Source organism: Canis aureus, chromosome 1 (genome assembly GCF_053574225.1).
Source record: "Canis aureus isolate CA01 chromosome 1, VMU_Caureus_v.1.0, whole genome shotgun sequence".
Lineage (NCBI taxonomy): Eukaryota > Metazoa > Chordata > Mammalia > Carnivora > Canidae > Canis > Canis aureus.
This window is the reverse complement of record NC_135611.1, coordinates 103500420-103514709: the sequence shown is the minus strand read 5'-3', so window position 1 is coordinate 103514709 and position 14290 is coordinate 103500420. Positions and strand designations below refer to the sequence as shown.

The following is a 14290-nucleotide window of genomic DNA, read 5'->3' as shown; positions in this document are numbered from 1 at the left end:
ATAAATAAATAAAGGCCCTGGTATTTTCCACCTCAGTGTAATGTTACAGTTTCATGACCACTGTACTGCTGAATTCCTACAGTAACCACAAGATAAGCAAAAGTATATAATGGTAAAATCAATTATTGGAGAAAATATTGTGTACTTTGACTCACAGGACATTACTTACAGGAGTATAAATTATTCCAGTGAATTCAGGAAGTAGATCAGAATCACCTGATTAAAGGAAAGGATACAGCTCTGGCCCATGACTCCATACCTACAGGAAACTGTGTGCATGTTCATGCTGACACCTGCATGAGGATTCTGACAATGGCTCACTTTGTGTAGGCAAAACCAACGAATAATATGAAAATTAATGAATGCTTGTGTTATGTGTATGTAATACAATATTTTATGGCAGAAATAGTACAAACTAAAACTACAAGCCATCATACAGATCAAATTGGGACATCACAGTGAAAAAATGAAGGGAAATTTTGTGAAACATGGGTGTAGAGTTATTCCATCACATAGGTAAGTTCAAAAATAGAAACATTTTCAGTTTAAGCAGGTGAAGTTATATTAAGCCTCTAAATAAAGCAAGGAAAGAGTCCCATGGCATCCCTTTGATGGCAGACCATAAGGTGTTGTTGGAAGGTATTGTTCAGGATGGAAACCCCCCACTGGAGCACTGGCAATGTTCTCAGTGAAGCTCCTCTGTCAACACAGGGTAAGAGGTGTAGTTCCTGATAAAGAACACGTTTCTGTCTGTAACCTCCATCTATTCTGCAGACACCTTAGTGAGATGGAGCTGCAGGGGGATGGAGCAGACAGTCTGCACTAGACTCTCAGTATTAACCCAAGACACCCTAGCTCTGATACAGACAGAAGACAAGTGCATCCACTCCTTCCCAATCAGGGGAGCCCCCAACACAGCCCAGAGTGTATGCTGCTCTGCCCATCTGCTAGCTCAGGAAGAATCCAGACTCCATACTCCAGGGAGGGAGACCCCACAGACCCAAGGAAGGCACAGGACCTGCCCACAGTGGGTGCTACCTGATGACCCCAGGCAACCTGGACTCCTCACACAGACCAGTAGGAACTCCTGGAGTCCTCTGGGAGTCACTCTATTCTGCCCTTAAAGATAGCTAATATCCCTGCACTTTGGAAATTAAAGCAATGGACTTCTCAATAATCCAGGAATGAAATGAGAAAACCAAAATGGAAATGAGAGAATGTTTACCCTGAAGGATAATGTAAATGTTACACATCATACCTGTAAAATGGGAAAATTAAGAACCAAGAACAAAATTATTAGAAAAGAAAAAGCCTAAAGTATTAATGACATATCCCATTATATCATAAATTTAGACAAAAATATCAAATTACTTCAAATGAAGGTAGAAGGAAGAAAATAATGAGATAGCTACCACGAGGATAAAAAAAATTGAGAAAAATCAATGAAAAAGGATGTTCATTTTTTTAAACCCTGATTACTTTTATAAATCATAGTCATAACAGTGAAGAGTGAGGACACATTTCGCCATTATCAGGAATTCATCACATTCTACAGTACTTAAATTTTTAAGAGAACCTTGTGAACAATTTTATGTTGAAATATGAGAATATGTAGATTAAACAGTCAAAATCCTAAAATAGAAGCTGTCAAAGTGATGAAGGAGAAGTAGAAAATATGTGTCACTTCACGCATACATTAAATGCATTGACTCTGATAAAAAAATGCCCTCTCTGATCAAAAACTGAAGGATGTAGAAACAGAAACAGAGAACAGAATTGCTGCCAGGGCTGGGGATGTGGAAATGGGAGGCCATGGTCAAGATTATACATAGATGAACAAGTTTTAAACTGTTACAAGAGCACAAGTTCTGGGGATCTGATGTATCTATAGCATGGTGACCACAGCTCATAACACTGTATCATATTCTTGAATGTTGCAATGAAAGGAGATCTTAAGTGTTCTTATCACTTACAAGAAAGGCAACTATGTTGTGGGATGGAAGTGTGTGCTAAGGCCATGGGGACAATCATTTTGTAATACATAAATGTGTCTGTTGAGGAGGCTTCACTGACAGTTTCCTCCAAACACTTGTGCACTTAGAAACACACACACTCACACACACACACATTCTTCCCAATGCATACACACATTATGCACACATGCATACACACCATGCGTACACTCAAACACACACGCATAAACACACACATATACACATATCAAAATTACACAAATCTTGGAATTCGGCCTGAGATTAAGAGAGAACAGCTGGAATGCTACAGTGAGAAGAGTTCGCTCTTCTATCAAGGTAGGAAGACAAAAAAAATAAAGAAAGAAAGAAATAAAAAGCATCCAAGGGGGAGGGGCCCCCGTGAGGAGCCAGACTAAGGCCCTGTGGTGAGTGTCCCCAGGACAGGAAAGCCCCGTCTCAGAGAAGCAGGAGCTTCACCAATCTTCCGGGATGGAAAGGCGCTCGCAGGGAGTTGGAGCAGGATCCCAGGAGGGGCGGGGATGCCCTCAGGCTCCCAGGGGCACTAACAGAGGACCTGCGCCCGGGGGACAGTGTGCCACACCCCGAGGCCCAGCTCCCTAAAGGGCTGCAGCGCCCGGCGGGGCCCCGGGAGCAGCTCCGGCAGCGGCTCAGGCAGCGGCTCTGCACCGAGGGGGCTGTGCAGCCCCGGGAGTGTCATTCCAGTGGCGCAGGCCCTGGAGCCAGGGCGCTGGGGGACACAGCCCAGGATCCGGCACTCCCCCCGGGACAGGCAGAGGCCGGGAGGGCCCAGGACAGCCAGGACGCTCCTGCCGCTGGGTGGCCCCGAGTTGTGCAGATCAGCGGCCCCGCCCCGGAGCCTCCAGGCCCCTGCAGACTGAGAGCTGCGGTAGTTCCTGCGGGAGCTGACTCCAGGGCTGGAGAGCTGGCCGCCGCCACTGTTGTTGTTCCTCCTGGGGCCTCACAGGATAAACAACCTCCACTGAGCCTCACAGTGGCCTCACAGGATAAACAGGATAAGCAACTCCCACTGAGCTGGGCACCAGGCAGGGGGCTGAGCAACTCCCTCAGGTGCTCACACCTGAGACTCAGCACAGCAAGCCCCTCCCCCAGAAGACCAGCTAGACAGACAAGGGGAAAACAAATTATTGACCAAGCAGCACTGGAAAGCTCCAGGGGAAGTCGAGTGTATAGAATACAGTATATAGAATCAGAGGATACTCCCCCTTATTTTTTGTTTTCTGATTGCTCCCCCCCCCCTTTTTTTTCCACTTTTTTTTTCTTCTTCTTTTCTTTTTTATCTTCTCTCTTTTTCTCCTTTTCCTAGTACAACTTGTTTTTGGCCACTCTGCACTGAGCAAAATGACTAGAAGGAAAAACTCACCTCAAAAGAAAGAATCAGAAACAGTCCTCTCTCCCATAGAGTTACAAAATTTGGATTACAATTCAATGTCAGAAATCCAGTTCAGAAGCACAATTATAAAGCTACTGGTGGCTCTAGAAAAAAGCATAGAGGACTCAAGGGACTTCATGACTGCAGAATTTAGATCCAATCAGGCAGAAATTAAAACTCAATTAAATGAGATGCAATCCAAACTAGAGGTCCTAATGACGAGGGTTAACAAGGTAGAAGAACAAGTGAGTGACATAGAAGACAAGTTGATGGCAAGGAGGGAAACTGAGGAAAAAGGAGAAAAACAATTAAAAGATCATAAGGATAGGTTAAGGGAAATAAATGACAGCCTCAGAAGGAAAAATCTACGTTTAATTGGGGTTCCTGAGGGTGCCAAAAAGGACAGAGGTCCAGAATATGCATTTGAACAAATCATAGCTGAAAACTTTCCTAATCTGGGAAAGGAAACAGGCATTCAGATCCAGGAAATAGAGAGATCCCCCACTAAAATCAATAAAAACCGCTCAACACCTCGACATTTAATAGTGAAGCTTGCAAATTCCAAAGATAAAGAGAGGATCCTTAAAGCAGCAAGAGACAAGAAATCTCTAACTTTTATGGGGAGAAATATTAGATTAACAGCAGACCTCTCCACAGAGACCTGGCAGGCCAGAAAGGGCTGGCAGGCTATATTCAGGGTCCTAAATGAGAAGAACCTGCAGCCAAGAATACTTTATCCAGCAAGGCTCTCATTCAGACTAGAAGGAGAGATAAAGAGCTTCCAAGATAGGCAGAAACTGAAAGAATATGTGACCATGAAGCCAGCTCTGCAAGAAATACTAAGGGGGATTCTGTAATAGAAAGAGGAAGTCCAAGGGAACAATCCACAAAAACGGTCTGAATAGGTATCATGATGACACTAAATACATATCTTTCAATAGTAACTCTGAACGTGAATGGGCTTAATGACCCCATCAAAAGGTGCAGGGTTTCAGATTGGATAAAAAAGCAAGACCCATCTATTTGCTGCCTACAAGAGACTCATTTTAGACATAAGGACACCTACAGCCTGAAAATAAAAGGTTGGAGAACCATGTACCATTAAAATGGTCCTCAAAAGAAAGCAGGGGTAGCCATCCTTATATCAGATAAACTAAAGTTTATCTTGAAGACTGTAGTAAGAGATGAAGAGGGACACTATATCATACTTAAAGGATCTATCCAACAAGAGGACCTAACAATGCTGAATATTTATGCCCCTAATGTGGGAGCTGCCAAGTATATCAATCAGTTAATAACCAAAGTTAAGACATACTTAGATAATAATACACTTATCCTTGGTGACTTGAACGTAGCACTTTCTACAGTCGACAGGTATTCTAAGCACAACACCTCCAAAGAAACAAGAGCTTTAAATGATACACTGGACCAGATGGATTTCACAGATATTTACAGAACTATACATCCAAACGCAACTGAATACACATTCTTCTCAAGTGCACATGGAACTTTCTCCAGAATAGATCACATACTGGGTCACAAATCAGGTCTTAACAGATTCCAAAAGATTGGGATCATCCCCTTCATATTTTTGAAGATACAGTATTCACATACATGAATTTGTGCAATCACATGTCCTTGAAATACACAAAGCATCAGGTTGTACGTAAGTGGAGATTCAAACTGATATTTCCATAAGATTATAAGATTTACAAATCTATTAATAACAGGGTAAGTGTACAGAAATTGATTTTTATACAGTAAATGCTTAATTGAATGTGTACAAATATCAGAAAGCTTTTCATTAATTATGTTACATAAATATGCACAGAGTAATAATATGTGATACTTATATATAAAATGAGGGACCATGCAAATAATATGGTGTCACACAGGTAGCAACCAGGAGGGAATGCACATCTTATGGCTCATATTGTTCCTGAAATGTTAAGCATTTATTAAGCAAAAATAGAAGAACCTCCAGTTACTTCCCAATTGCTCTCCTACGCAGTGTGTCCCCTGAGGAAGCAGCAATGTAATTAGCAATGAGCAATAGGAATATATCATGAAGGAATCTGATGATTGCATGAAGGGGTCAAAATAGTAAGACATGCAATATTGGTTTCAATTTAAGAAATATTAAGAAAAAAGGGAAGATGAAAGTAGATCATAGGAACACATGGGGAATGTTAGAATTCAAACAAATACAGATAGCAGGATGTCAGAATAAGAGTCCCTGCCGTCATGGTCCTGATCATCCATGTTGACAAAGAAAATCGGAGATGCCTGTGCCTCAACTCGGAAGTAGCCTCACCTCTGCACTAAGGACCTACATACCAGTTTAGATCCTGGGGATTGATGGGTCCAGACGCAGGAACCCAGTTTTATTTCCTAATCACACACCCCGGACACTGAAGTGTCTGTTCAGAGACCCAGCTTCTCCCCTGGGATGTGGCTCAATGTCTAAGGAGACTTGGGTGAGGCTCAGCAGGTAGATGGTGATCCTATGTTGGGGGGACCTCAGTGCCAACATGTGAGGTAGGGGCTGTGTCAGCACCTGGGCGACTTGGGTTGATACTCAGGGTCCAGTGCAGACTGTTTGTTCCAGCCCCTACAGCCCCATCTCACTAAGGTATCTGCAGAATAGGTGGAGGTTACAACAGAAATGTGTTCTTTACCAGGAACTACACTTGGACCCTGCATGGACAGAGGAGCATCACTGAGAACATTGCCAGGGCTCCACAGGGTGGTTTCCATCCTGAACAAATCCTCCCAACATCACTTTGCAGTCTGCCATCTAAGGGAGGCCATGGGATTCTTTCCTTGCTTTACTTTGAGGCTTAAATATAACTTCACCTCTGTAAGCAGGAAATGGTTCTATTTTTGAACTTTGCCTATGTGATGGAATAAATATACACTCATGGTTCTTAAAATTTCCCTTTATTTTACCACTGGGATGTCCCAATTTGATCTGTATGATGGCTTTTGGTTTTAGTTTGTGTTTTTTTCTGGCATAAAATATCCCATTATATACACATAACAAAGCATTCTTTAATTGTCATTTTATTTGTTGGTTTTGTCTACATTGAGTGAGCTCCTTGTCATGATCCTCACACAGGGTCACCATGCAAATGCACACTATTTCCTCTAGGTATGGAGTCATGGGCCAGAGCTGTGTCCCTTCTTTTAATCAGGCAATTTTGATCTACTCCCCTTATTCACTGGAGCAATTTATACTCCTATCAGTAATGTATTGTGGGTCTAAGTACACAATAGTTTTTTTTCCAACAATCAATATTGCCATTGTATTTTCTTGCCACTCAGGTAGTTGTACTATGTTTTCAGCATCACAACTTCCCTGAACCTGTGTCATTACACTCAAATGGAAACGATCTTTAAAATAGAAGGAAGCACAAGTACAGGTTGAGATCACAGGTGAGATGTGCCAGCCGATGGAACACACTCATGAAAGATGGTGAATCCATGACATTCCTCCTGGGCACACAGTGCCTTCACTTGACACGTTGATGTTGGTCATGACGGGAGTGTTTACATCAAAGAAATAAGCAAATGTCATGAATGATATCTGTTTAAAAATGATGAATTCTTAGAGCCAGTATAGAAGCTCACTACCAGGGTATCACTTCAAATGCCCCTGAATTCACTCAAACTGATGGTATTTCTGGAAAAACTTCCAGGTATCACCTGATGAGGAGAGAAGAGTTCTATGAATCCAGAGAGGATTTAGGGAGTGGTTTTGGATTCTTTTTTCCAGTGTGGACATAATATTCACCCAAGTATTTACTTCTGAAGACAGATTTTGTTATTTGGGCTGCAGGGATGGAAGTCAATAGCACCCATCAGGGAATGTGGAAATGGGAAGGAAAGGAAAATGTATGCCACGCATAGGAACAGAAGATGCTGCTATAGGAAGGTATGAACCAAAAGCTGTTGTGTGGGACATACCCTCATGTCACAGGGATGAGGAAAGACTGGGGGAAGTCAAGAACGTCCAACAATTGCAGGAGGGACAGCATCACACATCATGGAAGATGAGTCCTGGACAGGGAACAGCCCAGACACTTCCTGGCTTCTAAACCATGTTTCCCTCTCTGTGTTCTCAGCAGAGAGCTCAGCTAGCAGGAGCTTCATGCTCTCTTCCAGATCCCCCTGGGCACACTACATTCATGTCCAAAGTTCTGCCGCAGGAAAGGTGGGTTTGTTCCCTGTGTTTATCTCCTGGCTGCACTTGGGTTCCTTCTCTGGCTGTGCTGAGCCTCTAGTTGCAGAATGCCAAGGACCATGACGATGAAGGCAGCCACATCCATGGAGATGAGATGCTCTACTGTGTAATCATTGGAGTCAGAGGCTGAGGACACGAGAGGTTGCAGAGGTCATGGTTGTCCCAGATCTCAAGGGATATAGGATGTCTTCCAAGGGTACACACACACTTACCCCCCACTCCCCTGACAGGACTTCACCCTCCACATCAGTCGCATAATTGAGACTTTATCTTACTCACCACTGTTGGAGTCTGACATGTTGTGGGGTGGACTCACGGTGTCAGCTACTCCTGGGGGGAAAGGAAGCACATGGTGAGCAGCTGGAGACTCCCATCCAGCCTGCCCTCTGCTCTATGTTCTATATCCCTCCACTTGTCATCAGGTCATTTCTCTACAGTTCCTGAACTAGCCTTTCTCTGCATTAGAGGGGTTCTTCTGCTCTCCTCAGTGGATTCCCTCAGCCTCCTTGTTTTCCTTGATTTCAGACTTTGCTTCTGAGTCAGTCTGGATAGATTCTGGCTGTGCTCTAAGAGCTCAGGGTTACAGAGGAAAATATCCTTACAACACAGAAATCATCATGTCCTTGTATGTTCTCTGTTCAGTCAGCACAAGACCTCATGTGCTCCTATCCCTTTAGATGAGAGTTCCCATTTATGCAGGATCCAAGGACCCAGCATCCCTGGATGAAGACCTGGTGTCAGGGGCTCCTGTCCGGAGCACAGAGGGGACAATATCTGGGGCTGGGTCCCTGTCGCTCTGTGTCAACCAGCATCCTTCCTTCAGAGTCGGGAGTTTAATCAATACCTATTTATCCTAGGATATGTGCATTAATTCATTCTTCATATAGTTAGAAATACCTATAGTCATAGATCCATAGTGTCAGGTTTAATCCAAATGGTAATGAAATGAAAGAGGCCAGGCAAAAGTTGGTCTAATCAGGTTTTTAATGGGATGCGCTCCAGGCGAGTTCTGTGGCCCGCAGAGGAGGGAGAGAGCGGAGAAGTCATGGGCTGGGGAAATTGTGCCCAGGGCAGTGCAAATGGGCTTTTTAAGGGGGGAGGGGTAAGGGGTTGTATGTCTGTACAGAATAATAGGTATTAGGCATATTACTGCTGAAATTGGCATGGGGCAACAACTGCCCATGCCCTTATGGGGTGTGGGTAAAGTATGGTTCAGGTTTCCTGCATAGGTCCAGTCTCCCCCTGATGATGTGTCCCCCGGCAGTCTTCTGGTGATGGGAAAGTTCTGAGGTGGGGGCAATAAGGTGTGGGGGTCCACTGCCATTTTGTTGGTGCCTCCTGATCCCCCTTGATCCCGCTGGCCCAACATTCTGATCCTTTTGTTGTTATAGGGAGTCAGTTCAGATCTGGCTGCTTCCTGCTGAGTAAGGGGCATCGTGGGGTCCCTCGGAAGTGGGCAAACAGGAGTAGGGATGTAGGAGGAGTTGGTTGGCAGATACTCAAGACATTTCGCGAATTTGTTCTGGATGAATTGGAGAATGCAAGGGGCCACCATTAATAATATGCCAATGATTAGGAGTGGGCTTAGAAGGGGGAAGAGCCATGTGGTTAGTGGGGTCTGCCACCATTGGGGTGTAGTTGGGCTGCTGGGGTGGTACCGGTTTTGGAGAGACTCACGAACTTTGGCTAGGGTGTGGAGATTGGTCTCAATTACACCTGTTTCATTGATATTACATCTAGTAACAGCATTCTTCGTTGAGAAACATGTAGGCTCCGCCCTTGTCTGTGGTGAGGAGGTCTAAGGCACGTCAGTTCTGGAGAGCTATCTGGGCCATGAGGTTATCTGACATTGTAGGGAAGCCAGAGACTCTGCCGAGGCCTCGATGGCCATTTGAAGCCTTTCAGATAGGCCCCTGGTGGAATCTACAGAGTGGATTAAGGCCCCTGTCCCCAATCCCGTGGCCACCAGGGTTGAGGCCAGGGAGACCCTGATAACTAGTGGGAGAAAGATTACTCGTTTCTGCTTTTCCAGGGGGCTGGCGAGGAGAGCTACTTCTGCTTGACTATAGATAGTTAATTGTGGAACCAGAGAGTCAGGCAGACAGAGGAGAGAGGCAGAGGTATTGAGAGATTTAGAAACGGTGCCATTGTACCAAAAGAAACCGCCAATAGGGGGATGATGCGAGGTAACATTTGACAGGGTGACATTGCAGACAGCAGAGTTAGGGGTGGAATAACAGAAAGGGAATTGGTGGTTGAGAGGGTCAGTGGATAAGGAAATGTCATGGAGAGAGGGAGAATGTCCTGGAGGTGTGGGTGTGAGAGGAGGACAAACCATGAGAGACCCTTAACTCTGGGAAACAAACAGGGTTGATAGTGGGGACAGGGTGGGATATAGGGTGACTGGGTGATGGGCATTAGGAGGGCATGTGATGGGATGAGCACTAGGTGTTATATGCAACTGATGAATTATGAAAACTACATCTGAGAATAACGATGTGGATTATGCTGGCAAATTGAATTTAAATTAAAAAACAGAAAATCAAAATTAGCAAACAAAATAAAAGGAAAGGAAAAACAAAATATGGACCGAACCTAATTATAAGGATTCATACAAATAGTCTAAGTAATATTAGCTTCTACAAATCAGAAAATACAATGAACTGTATATGTAATGCTGTAGGATTAACATCCAAGTGCTTGAAACCAGGAAGCCTTTGTAAAGAGCCTCATATAGTTATCAACCAAGGAGAAAAAATACAGTTGTTCAAGAGATGTACATCTTTCAGGAAAAGAGCATATTTTTAACAAAAGCCTAATGAAACAGTAAAATGAATTGGAATGCATAGATCAATGGTGTTGTAGATATAACTATGGACTTTTAAAGACTTTCCTTAGAAATAAAATAAGTTTGGGGTATAAATAAACCTGTGTCCCTGAGGTGAAATGTGAGCACGATTTACTCTGTCCTTGATGTGAGAAATATAGGTGTACATCTTAGAAACGAGAAAGTGAAATTCCATGTGTTCGTGGTTATGATAGTAGTTAGCAGCGTATGAGAAATAGTTAAAAGGGAGAGTGTGACTGAGTTCACAGCACATAAACTATGCCCAGACTGAGCTCTCTTAGACATACTAACTTTTATTCAGACAACTTAAGAATATGGTATTAAAGTAGGTGAGCAGTTCTTCAGACAAGCTAAGAATTGACATCACTGTTATGAATAAACTTCAAAGGCTCTGAAGTGCATATAACTGAAGAATCACTGAGTTTAATACCAGAAATCAATAATGCACTATCAAAAAACTTTTTTTGATAGCAAAAACTTTTGCTATCAAAAGTTTAAGATAGGTGGATAGATAGATTCATAGAGAGATAGATAAATTAGACTCATTTGAAATGGGCTCAGACTTGGTAATTCCCAGGTGGTCTTCCCCACAAGGATCATGTGAATCTAATCTAACCCCAATGGACACAGGAGAAGGATGAGTGTTTCTGAGTCTGACATCCCTGTCACATGAGTCACATCTGTCATTATGTGTGCAGGGGTTGCTCTAGATGGTGTGAGAAGCAGGCACAGGGATGCTGGACAAGTTTCCACACACAATGCAGAGTGCACACCAAGTTCACAGGGATTCAGGGTTCAGCAACCCTGGAGAGACTCCTGTGAGCCAGGCACGGCCCCTCCTCAGGCTCAGGTGGGGACCGAGGGGCATGGGGGGCACAGGGGGCAGCAGAGAAGTGCCCACAGGCAGGGAGGCTTCTCTTTAGGGGAGTGTCCATGGGGCTGACACCATGGTTCAGGCTCTGATATTGAGGCAGCAAGAGGTGAGTGGGAGGCCTGTGTCTACTCAGAATCATCATCACTCACCCACCCTCCATGCATCCCCCTACTCCTTACCTCTGCTGATACTGCAGAATGGGGGGCCCCAGGTGGAGGCTGTGGCTCTTTCCACCCTCTTCTGGGCTGGACCCTCCTCTATGGAGCCCCCAACACCCCCATATTTGTTACTGTCCCAGGCTTTCCTGAGATGTGGGTCCTGAGATGATGGAGCTCAGACAGGACAGAGTCAGGGCTCCTCACCTGAGACCAGGAGCTCCAGGGGGTCACTGGGGTGAGACAAGTTGTAGAGGGAGGCACTAGATGAGCTGTAACACCTGTAGGCCCCCCATGGGCTGAAGTCACAGGACTCATGGAGAATTCAGCCTGGTGCTGCCCAGCTTTGTACTTTGATCTAATATGCAGGGGGTGATCAGCTGCCCCCTCCTTGGACAGAAGGAAAGTGTGCACAGAGCTCTGTGACTGACATAGCAGGGTCACATTCTCTCCTGGGGCCACCATAGGTCCTGGCTGCACCCAGAGGGAGGGTGTATAGGGGAACTGTCCTAGAGAGAGGAAGGATGAGTGAGTGGTGATCTAGCCTTGTCCTGACCTGAGATGTCTGTGTCCTCTGAGTCTCTCCCATCCCCATCCCCTCTCTCTCTCTGTCTCCTCCCTACCTGGGGACCTCATAACCCGGGTCTTGGCCACCACCTCGTCGGGTTCTCTGTCAGGACCAGTGAGATTCTGGGGCCCTCCCTGCACTTCTGGCCCCTCACCTGCAACCAGGATGTCCAGGGGGTCACTGTGGGCTGACCACTGTGAGAAGAGGTTGTGTCCACCATAGCATGTATACCGGCCCCCATGGGAGGATCTCACTGGGTCCAGGATGAACTCTGCCCAGAGAGCCTAGCCAGGGTCTGCCGGCCATGAAGCTGAAGATCATGTTCCCCCTCCTTGGACAGAGTGAGTCTGTTGTAGCTGATATTGGAGAGTCAGGCTCTGTCCAGAGGTCACAACAGGGCTCTGATGGGTCAGGAGGGAGGGCTTCCCTGACACACCTGGGAGAAGACCAGCCATGGATTGTAGGGGCTGATTCTCCCCAAAACCTCCCTTCTCCCATCCTGAACCTGAGTCTCACTGTCCCTCACCCTCTGTGTCTCTGACCTCTGAGCCCCTGTAGTTCCCTCACTCCACCCGCACATCTGGGGCTTACCTGAGAATAGAGCCCCTGAAACCTGTCTGGTACTTCAAAACATAGGACAAAAACCAGACTTTCTCACCCGAAACCAGTAGCTCCAGGGAGTCACTGGGCAGTGACCACACCTGGCGGGTGTTTCAGTCATAACCATAGCATCTGAACATCCATGTGAGGCTGAGGGTTATGAGGCCCACAGGGAACAGGGCCTGGACCCCCACAATGGGGGCCTACTGGGAGTCCCAAGTCCAGGAGGGCTGGCCTTCTACTTCCTTCATCAGGAGGAATCTGTCAAATACTGTCCGTGAACAGGACCCTGGAGGGTCATGTTTCCTCCTGAGGGCATGATAGGGCTGGGCTGAGAGGCTGGGTTTGCCATGGAATCCTAGGAGAGGGGAAGGGGCTGAGTTACATGGGGCTCAGATCCCCCCACATGATCCCCAGGGCTGGGCTGTGAGAGGCCGACACCCTGAGAGCAGACCCCCTTCCTGAGGGAAGAGCCTGGGGAAAGGAGGGGACGCCCTGAATAGGCTTGCACCTGTCATCACCAGCTCCAGCTGGTCACTGGGCTCCGACCAGCCAGTGGCACTGAGATATACACAGTAATATCATCCTGCATATACATGTGTGAAATGTGTGATGGAGAACTTGGCCTTGTCCTTGGGCTCCAGTGGATTCTGTCTGTTCCAGGTCCCTGAGTGTCCCTGTTTATGCAGGAGGTACCCCTGAGCCTTCAGGCTCCCCTGACACCAGAGGGTCACAGCTGTCCCCATGGGGATCACAGATCACGGCTCAGCCCAGATGGTGAGTTTGGGGAAGGTCCCTGGAAGGAAACAGAGGCTGTGTCACAAGATCCTCCCCACTCCCAGTTCCCAGCTCAGCCCCAAACCCCTAGAAGTCCCCCTCTGTTAGCCCAGAGATGCTGATCTCCATGCCTCCTGCCTGATCGGTGGTCCCTGTCCCCAGTGAGGAAGTGGGACTGGGACCCCTGGAGACAGACTCACCTGCCTGCACTCGGGTCCTGGAGTCCACAGTCAGGCCTGGAAGAGAGTCCCTGTGAGAGGTTTGCCTCAAATCCTGAGCAGAACACCTCCTCCCCATGAGCCTCCTAAACCTGGGGTCTCTGACAGACCAGGGCCTGGCTATGTGACAGGCCCCTCCCAGACTAGGGCATCCCCCCTCTCTTCAGACTTCACCTAGACAGAGCAGGGCTGTGAGGTTGGGGGTCATGTTGTCTTCTGTCTCTGGCTAAGCTATTCAGATAGTGGGACCATGGTGCTCACAGGACAAAGATACACACAGAGTGTGGCCAGTCGGAAGCCAGTCCTGCCTGTCAAGATGTCATTGTCAGCATCCCTAAAGGAAGGGGAACATCCCCTCCCCTGCCCCTAGTGAGGTGTCCATTCGAGGCAGCAAATTGAACTCAGGTTTCCTGAGAAATCCTAACCAAATGAGGAGACCAGGACATATCCTTCCTCCCAGAGCCTCCCCCATTGGGTCTCCTTCATTCTCAGCACATCCCTGGGGTCCTCACCATTACAGGTTCCTCAGACCCAGAGATTCTGCAGGGAACATGGGTTCCTGAGGGCAAAGACTCGTGACATCTCTGCTCAGCACGGGTTGAGGTCACTGTGGCAATGAGCCC

At 46.5% G+C, this 14290-nt stretch overlaps 1 pseudogene across 1 annotated transcript; it reads right to left on the bottom strand.

The window, feature by feature from the left end:
• Positions 1-5848: 5848 nt before the first annotated feature.
• LOC144302310 (leukocyte immunoglobulin-like receptor subfamily A member 5) lies at positions 5849-13875 on the bottom strand (annotated as a pseudogene). Its single transcript, XR_013369400.1, has 6 exons — positions 13842-13875; positions 13263-13468; positions 12723-12854; positions 12227-12356; positions 7907-7957; positions 5849-7753 (listed from the first exon to the last, which is right to left on the bottom strand). The product of XR_013369400.1 is annotated as a leukocyte immunoglobulin-like receptor subfamily A member 5 (transcript).
• Between the last annotated feature and the right edge of the window lie 415 nt (positions 13876-14290).